We start from the raw sequence: 8,684 nt of genomic DNA on the forward strand, positions 1-8,684 counted from the left end.
AGAAATTTTAACTCTTTGTGTGTTGGTAAGTATTGTGATTGGTAAATAAAATCCTTATTCCTTTCACTTATTCATTATTTGATACTTTATTTGTAATCAGTTAAGGTAAAGTGTGAAAATGGCAGGAGATCCCAGACCCGTGTTATGCTCCTCGTGCTCAATGTGGGAGTTCAGGGACACGGCCGATGTCCCTGACTACTTCACGTGCGGGAAGTGTGTCCAGCTGCAGCTCCTGTTTGACTGCATGACGGCTCTGGAGCTGCGGATGGATTCACTTTGGAGCATCAGCGATGCTGAGGAGGCCGTGGATAGCACGTTCAGTGAGTTGGTCACACCGCAGATTAGGATTGGTGAGAGAGACAGGGAATGGGTGACCAAAAGGCAGAGAAAGAGCAGGAAGGTAGTGCAGGTGTCCCCTGCGGTCATCTCCCTCCAAAACAGGTATACCAATTTGGATACTGTTAGGGGTGATAACTCACCAGGGGAAGGCAGTAGTAGCCAGGCTCATGGCACTGTGGCTGGCTCTGCTGCACAGAAGGGCGGGAAAAAGACTGGCAGGGCTATAGTCATAGGGGATTCAATCGTAAGGGGAGTTTCTGTGGTCGAAAACGAGACTCCCGAATGGTATGTTGCCTCCCGGATGCATGGGTCAGGGATGTCTCATACTGAAGGGTGAGGGTGAACAGCCAGTTGTCGTGGTGCATATAGGCACCAATGATATAGGTAGAAAATGGGATGAGGTCCTACAATCAGAATTTAGGGAGTTAGGAGATAAGTTAAAAAGTAGGACCTCAAAGGTAGTAATCTCAGGATTGCTACCAATGCCACGAGACAGTCAGAGTAGAAACTTAAGAATAGTCAGAATGAATACGTGGCTTGAGAGATGGTGCAGGAGGGAGGGGGGTTCAGATTTTTGGGACATTGGAACCGGTTCTGGGGGCGGTGTGACCATTACAAATCGGATGGTCTTCACCTGGGCAGGACTGGAACCAGTGTTCTAGGGGGTGCTTTTGCTAACACTGTTGAGGAGGTTTTAAACTAATGTGGCAGGGGGATGGGAACCACATTAAGAAGTTAGAGGTCAGTAAAGAGGCAGCAACTAAAGCCAGTAAGGTACTAGATAATAAACTCAATGTGACTAAGGGGAAGTGTAGACAGGGAAGAGATGATCGCAAAGGAACAGGTGGTCTGAGGTGCACTTGTTTTAATGCGAGAAGTGTAGCAGGTAAGGCAGATGAACATAGGGCTTGGATTAGTACCTGGGAATATGATGTTATTGGTATTACTGAGACTTGGTTGAGGATGGCCAAGACTGGCAACTAAATATCCCAGGGTATAGATGCTTCAGGAGGGATAGAGAGGGAGGTAAAAGGGGTGGAGGAGTTGCATTACTGGTCAGAGATGATACCACAGCTGTGATTAAGGAGGGCACGATGGAGGATTCGAGCACTGAGGCAATATGGATAGAGCTAAGAAATAGGAAGGGTGCAGTAACAGTGTTGGGACTTTACTATAGGCCTCCCAAAAGCGAGCGTGAAGTAGAGGTACAAATATGTAGACAGATTATAGAACAATGTAAGAGCAATAGGGTGGTTGTGATGGGAGATTTTAACTTCCCCAACATTGAATGGGACTCATGTAGTGTTGGAGGCGTAGATGGAGCAGAATTTGTAAGGAGCATCCAGGAGAGGTTTTTTTTAGAGCAGGATGTAAATAGTCCAACTCTGGAAGGGGCCTTACTGGACCTGGTATTGGGGAATGATCCCGGCCAGGTGGTTGAACTTTCAGTCGGTGATTACTTTGGGAATAGCGATCACAATTCCGTAAGTTTTAGAATACTCATGGACAAAGACGAGAGTGGTCCTAAAGGAAGAGTGCTAAATTGGGGAAAGGCCAACTACAACAAAATTCAGCAGGAGCTCGGGAATGTGGATTGGGAGCAGCTGTTTAAGGGTAAATCCACATTTGAAATGTAGGAGTCGTTTAAGGAAAGGGTGATTAGAGTGCAGGACAGACATGTTTCTGTGCAAATAAGAGATAGAAATGGCAAGATTAGGGAACCATGGATGACAGGTGGAATTGTGAGACTAGCTAAGATGAAAAAGGAAGCATACATAAGATCGAGGCAACTCAAAACTGATGAAGCTTTGGAGGAATATCGGGAAAGTAGGACAAATCCCAAACGCGCAATAAAGAGGGCTAAAAGGGGTCATGAAATATCTTTAGCTAACAGGGTTAAGGAAAATCCCAAAGCCTTTCATTCGTATATAAGGAGCAAGAGGGTAACTAGAGAAAGGATTGGCCCACTCAAAGACAAAAGAGGGAATTTATGCATGGATTCAGAGGAAATGAGTGAGATTCTTAATGAGTACTTTGCATCGGTATTCACCAAGGAGAGGGACATGACGGATGTTGAGGCTAGGGATGGATGTTTAAATACTCGAGGTCATGTCGGCATAAGGAAGGGGGAGGTTTTGGGTATTCTAAAAGGCATTAAGGTGGACAAGTCCCCAGGACCGGATGGGACCTATCCCAGGTTACTGAGGGAAGCGAGGGACGAAATAGCTGGAACCTTAACAGATATCTTTGCAGCATCCTTGAGCACGGGTGAGGTCCCGGAGGACTGGAGAATTGCTAATGTTGTCCCTTTGTTTAAGAAGGGTAGCAGGGATAATCCAGGGAATTATAGACCTGTGAGCTTGACATCAGTGGTAGGCAAACTGTTGGAGAAGATACTGAGGGATAGGATCTATTCACATTTGGAAGAAAATAGTCTTATCAGTGATACGCAGCATGGTTTTGTACAGGGAAGGTCATGTCTTACAAACCTAATAGAATTCTTTGAGGAAGTGACAAAGTTAATTGATGAGGGAAGGGCTGTAGCTGTCATATACATGGACTTCAGTAAAGCATTTGATAAAGTTTCCCATGGCAGGTTGATGGAAAAAGTGAAGTCGTATGGGGTTCAGGGTGTACTAGCTAGATCAGGGGTGGGCAAACTATGGCCCGTGGGCTGCATGCGGCCCGCCAAAGGTCTTTATGCGGCCCACCAAGTCATTAAAAAAAAAAAAAAAATTTTTTTTAAATAAAAACATTTTTTTTAAACATTAAAAAATCTGGGAGTTCAGGTCCATTGTACCCTGAAGGTAGCAACGCAGGTGGATAGAGTGGTCAAGAAGGCATACAGCATGCTTGCCTTCATTGGATGGGGTATTGAGTACAAGAGTCGGCAGGTCATGTTACAGTTGTATAGGACTTTGGTTAGGCCACATTTGGAATACTGCATGCAGTTCTGGTCGCCATATTACCAGAAGGATATGGAAGCTTTAGAGAGGGTGCAGAGGAGGTTCACCAGGATGTTGCCTGGTATGGAGGGTGCTAGCGATGAAGAAAGGTTGAGTAGATTAGGATTGTTTTCATTGGAAAGACGGAGGTCGAGGGGGGACCTGATTGAGGTCTACAAAATTATGAGAGGTATGGACAGGGTGGATAGCAACAAGCTTTTTCCAAGAGTGGGGGTGTCAATTACAAGGGGACACGATTTCAAGGTGAGATGGGGAAAGTTTAAGGGAGATGTGTGTGGAAAGTGTTTTACGCAGAGGGTGGTGGGTGCCTGGAACGCTTTGCCAGCGGAGGTGATGGAGGCAGGCACGATAGCATCATTTAAGATGCATCTGGACAGATATATGAATGGGCGGGGAACAGAGGGAAGTAGATCCTTGGAAAATAGGCAACAGGTTTAGATAAAGGATCTGGATCGGCGCAGGCTGGGAGGGCCGAAGGGCCTGTTCCTGTGCTGTAATTTTCTTTGTTCTTTGCTCTAGAGGTAAGGACATTAGGAACACTATGCCACATGCTGCCACACAAAGACACCATCCAGGTCATATCTATTCACATCCAGTGGGTCTACAGACCAAGACAGTCCAGCCTGAACTTTTCCCATAGACAACTTGTAAGTGTGTACGATGAGGACTAGAGAAAGACACTCAGAAGGGAGGAGGTGAGAACAATTGCAGACATTGAGGAAAACGAATGAGAATGCACAGAATAGAGAAAGACGAAAGTCGACAGGAACATAGGAAGATGCAGAAAGGGCAGGGTTGAGAGATATGTGGAAAGGGAAGGAGATGAGAGGAAGAATGGAGGGTGAGCGATAGAGAAATTCAGAAAGCAAGACAGAGAAATGCAAAAGGGAGGATGAACAAAGAGAAAAAAGAAAATAAATTGCACAGAGGAAGAGGGAGACTGCTGAATCTGAGGGCAGAATTTTCAGAAACTATTTCTAAGTGTGGTCTCCGCCTGGAAAGGAGGTGCAATCTCCCTTCAGGTGGTTCGGCGTGATTCTCATCGGAATCCACCCACACTTTTTGGAGAGAGGCAAGTTTTGGGGACAGTCCTAAATACACTGACAAGCCCAATTTCGTAGAGATCGGGCTACCATTCTTAAAAGGATCCCACGATCTCTAAGTGACAGCAAATGGTCCACTCTCACCATCACCAGCACTGGGGATACAGTCCAAATCCTCCTCCACCATCCTCGCTGGCATCAACCCCCTCTACCACTCCCCCCCCCCCCCCCCCCCCCCCCTGCAAGGAACAATGGCATCGGGGTCCCTTCCATTTGGGCTTCTTTCAGAGCACCCCTTCCTTCTTGCTGGCATCGGGCTCTTCTCCCTCAATCAGCAGTACCAGCGCCCCTGTCCCCTGGGTGAATGGCACCCCACGATGGAGTTGCCAGATGCCCAGCCTCCCCCTTCATTTCCCCTTCATACCCACCCTTCAAACTTCCTTCTTTCATGCGCCCCCTTCGTGCATTGCTTTTGCAGGTCCCTTCATGCATTACCCCTTTCAGACCCTGCTTCTTGGTGGTGCCAACCTGCCAGTGCCAGGTTGACACTGCTAGAGTGCCAGGGTGCGATGGGGATCATGTCCGTGACCACCCAGGGGCTCCATGGCCTCTGGGCCCCACAGCATGGTTATCACATCTGGTCTGATGGAGACCAGTAGTGACTCCCGCCAGGCTCAGCTGTGCCAGTGGAGCGGCAGAGACTACCAGGAGCCAGCAGAATCCAGCTTTAAACTGACACAGCACAGTTAAATGCTCATTTAAATACGCTGATCTGGTTCACACCCATTGACGGCATGGACCAGATTTTGTCACCTGCAGCGGACCTGGAGCATCATCCTCCATTTGGCACCCGGCACAGAGCCAATTTAAGGTGCTGGCATGGTGGGATGCATGCAGGGCACAACACCGGTGTAAAACCGACCCTTTAGTCTTTAGTTATAGAAATGTGAGAGGCTGAGTGGTTTTTTGTTAAGGTTGTGTGTCATTATGGTTTTCAGAACTGCTATTTTTTTCCTTTTTTTGTCATTGATGATTCATGACATCCGCATAATTAAAAAATGATTTCTCAAGAGCTTCAGAATTTTGATCCAACAAATGAGATATGAGTGACTCTGAGTCTGCACTGAACCTTTGCTGTAGTATTACTATTTGAGAGTTTGGATTGATACAGAAACCTGATGTGGAGTTGCAGCAGTTTTGATGCTGTGCTGCCAAAAACTAGGATGCCTGGCCCATAAATGTACAAGGTGCTGCTCAGTTGGGAGTTTATAGCTGATTGGCAAACTACCCACATTGATCTTGTAGAAGATAGAATGTGACGAATGTCATCCAGCACAATGACCTCAGTGGCTTTACTGTCATGCGTCAATAAATATCTGATTAGAAATGATATTGAGTGTTATAAGTATAACAATAGAGAATGATGACAAATCATATGGAATACGAGCATGTCCCAGTTGCTGGGAGCTTGAAGACATCACACAAAATAAGTCAAGAATGTTGGGTGTAACCTCTGTGATATATTTCGGGGTTTTGTTTGACTTTTCTTTGATATCAGCCGATGAATCCGCAGAATTTTTTGAGAGACAAATAAAACTGTTTAGTTCCTGTTTGTGAATTTGGTCTGTGAAAGGAGAGTATTTAATGAGTGAAGGACCTCTTTCTTATTCCATGAGGTCAAATGTCCTGGGCATGGATTTTGGCTTGGGGCACAATTTGTAATGTGTGCCCAGAATATGTTGGATACTGCACTGGTTTTGTCGAGGTGAAGTGACATTTAAGTTTCCGTACAAAGCAATTTGCATTAACCCAAATGTAAAATGTCCCATAAATCAGGGAAATCAAGCTGTATATTCAACTGTAATCAATTGGTGACTAGAACATGACATCCTCCAGCGTGACATGGGAATCAGATTGCCAGAAAATGAGCTATCCTTCAACTGATTGAATTCATTCCCTCGGTCTGACTTAATAATTGACTGCTTTGATCTTTCCGTGGTGTGTAAGCCCCCATGACCAGCAGCCAATTGTAGCCTCATAGGTGTGTCTTGCTCCATTGTAATTGACTGATTTTAGACTAATCGAACTGAATTTAAAATAATCGCAGTAGTGGGAGAAGTGGGAGAAGCGTTCAATTGTCAAATCAGGCACAAGTAATTATACTGAATTTGTGTGACAGTGAACACCTGTGTGTCCAGGATCTTGGCACAATGTGACCACCACTCCTATAGCACGGTAGCATAGTGGTTAGCAATGTTGCTGCTCAGTGCCAGGGTCCCAGGTTCGATTCTCGCCTTGGGTCACTGCGGAGTCTGCACGTTCTCCCTGAGTTTGCGTGGGTTTCCTCCGGGTGCTCCGGTTTCCTCCCACAAATCCCGAAAGACGTGCTTGTTAGGTGAATTGGACAATCTGAATTCCCCCTCAGTGTATCTGAACAAGCGCCGGAATGTAGCGACTAGGGGATTTTCACAGTAACTTCATTGCAGTGTTAATGTAAGCCTAATTGTAACAATAATAAAGATTATTATTAATATTATTGATGGCCTCAGTGTACCCGAACGGGCGCCGGAATTTTCACGGTAACTTCATTGCAGTGTTAATGTAAGCGTACTCATGACAATAAGGATCATTAAATTAATTAAAAAGGGCACAACCGGTGGAACATTACGATTATGTCCCTGGAAGTGAACCAGATTTTGTGGGCAATGAATATTTCAGGTAAATGGACATTTGCAGATGGACTTTATAGACATAACTCACATTTTGAAACACGATGGTTTTAAGCGCAATTTTATTTTATACCACCCAAAGTACGCTCATATCTCTGAAAAAGAATAATTTCAGAACCCCAGCCCCTTGTGTCTATTATCAAGGAAGTTGCTTTCTCCACAGCCTGACAAATAGAGCTGCAGTGCTTCATCGTTAATCCTGTTAACATTACTGTTGCCAGCTGAGCCAAGCAGAGATATTTCAGAAAATATAATGTAATGTTGTAAAATATAATTTCAGGAATAAATTCAATATGCAAGTGTATAGATTGAGCAAGCGAGCAAGATCATATTAAATGGGGTGGGGTAGATTTTATTTCTTCAGTCATTACGAAATTATTAAGGAGGAAATTGCATTTGTAGACAAAAGCTGGAGCTTGAGTTAATAAGCAAGCAATCAGCTATTGCAAAAACACCAGCAACTTGCATTTGTATAACACTACAACATCCCATGGCATTTTACCAGAATATAATCAGGCATATTAAAAAAAAACCTTATATACCAAATCAAAAAAGGAGACATTAGGATTGATGACGAAATATTGTTTTCAATGAGATAGATCTGAAGACTTAGACAGCTGAAAACATATGCAGAAAACCATGGTTGATTTCAGCCAACCCAATATAAACTTGGGATTCTTTGACGACAGTGCAGTCAACCTCTCTGAATAAGCACTTTTCATGGAATCCCTACAGTGCAGAAGGAGACCATTCACAATGGGGGCGATTCTCCGCAACCACGATGGGTGGGAGAATAGCGGGCCGCGCCGTTTTTTCCCGCGATGCTGGTCCGACGCGCTCCCGCTATTCTCCCCACCGGCCAAATGTCCGTGGTCGGCATGCCTGCAGAAATCCATGGAGAGTCGCCCGACGGAGGCACAATGGCGACTCTCCAGCATCCCCGCTATTCTCCGGCCCGGATGGGCCGAAGTCCCGACGTTGTGACGCCATGTCACGACGTCGCCAATCACACCTGCTTTTAAAAGTCACCATGCAGTCGTGCTGGCTGACGAGGAGTTAGCAGGTTAGCGGACCGTCTCCGCAGACTGGGGAAGGCAATACCCGACAACGCTGCGGCCAGGGAGAGGGACGAGGAAGAGGGAGAGGGACGAGGGAGAGGGATGAGGGAGAGGGAGAGGGACAAGTGGGAGGGGGGGAGAGGGAGAGGGAGAGGGACGAGGGAGAGGGAGAGGGAGAGGGGGGGACGGAGAGGGACAAGTGGGAGGGGTGGGAGAGGGAGAGGGAGAGGGGGAGGGAGAGGGAGAGGGAGAGGGAGAGGGGGGAGATGGAGAGGGACAAGTGGGAGGGGGGGAGAGCGAGTAGTGGGGGCGGGGGGGGGTGGGGGAGTGAGTGGACTGGATGGGCTCGTCCACCCCCGCAGGCAGCATGTCAGCCGCCCTGCCATTACGGTCACGAGGACACGGCCGCTGGTTGCCCTGTGGCTGATGGCCACAGGACACTGACGCCCCGGTGAGGAGGACGTGTTATTAACTGCCCGTTGGACGCAGAAGGTGACCAGGGGTTAGGGTTGCCGCGTGTCAGCAGCGCGACCAGGCCACCGGGACACA

This window comes from Scyliorhinus canicula, chromosome 8 (assembly GCF_902713615.1).
Source record: "Scyliorhinus canicula chromosome 8, sScyCan1.1, whole genome shotgun sequence".
Taxonomy (NCBI): Eukaryota; Metazoa; Chordata; class Chondrichthyes; order Carcharhiniformes; family Scyliorhinidae; genus Scyliorhinus; species Scyliorhinus canicula.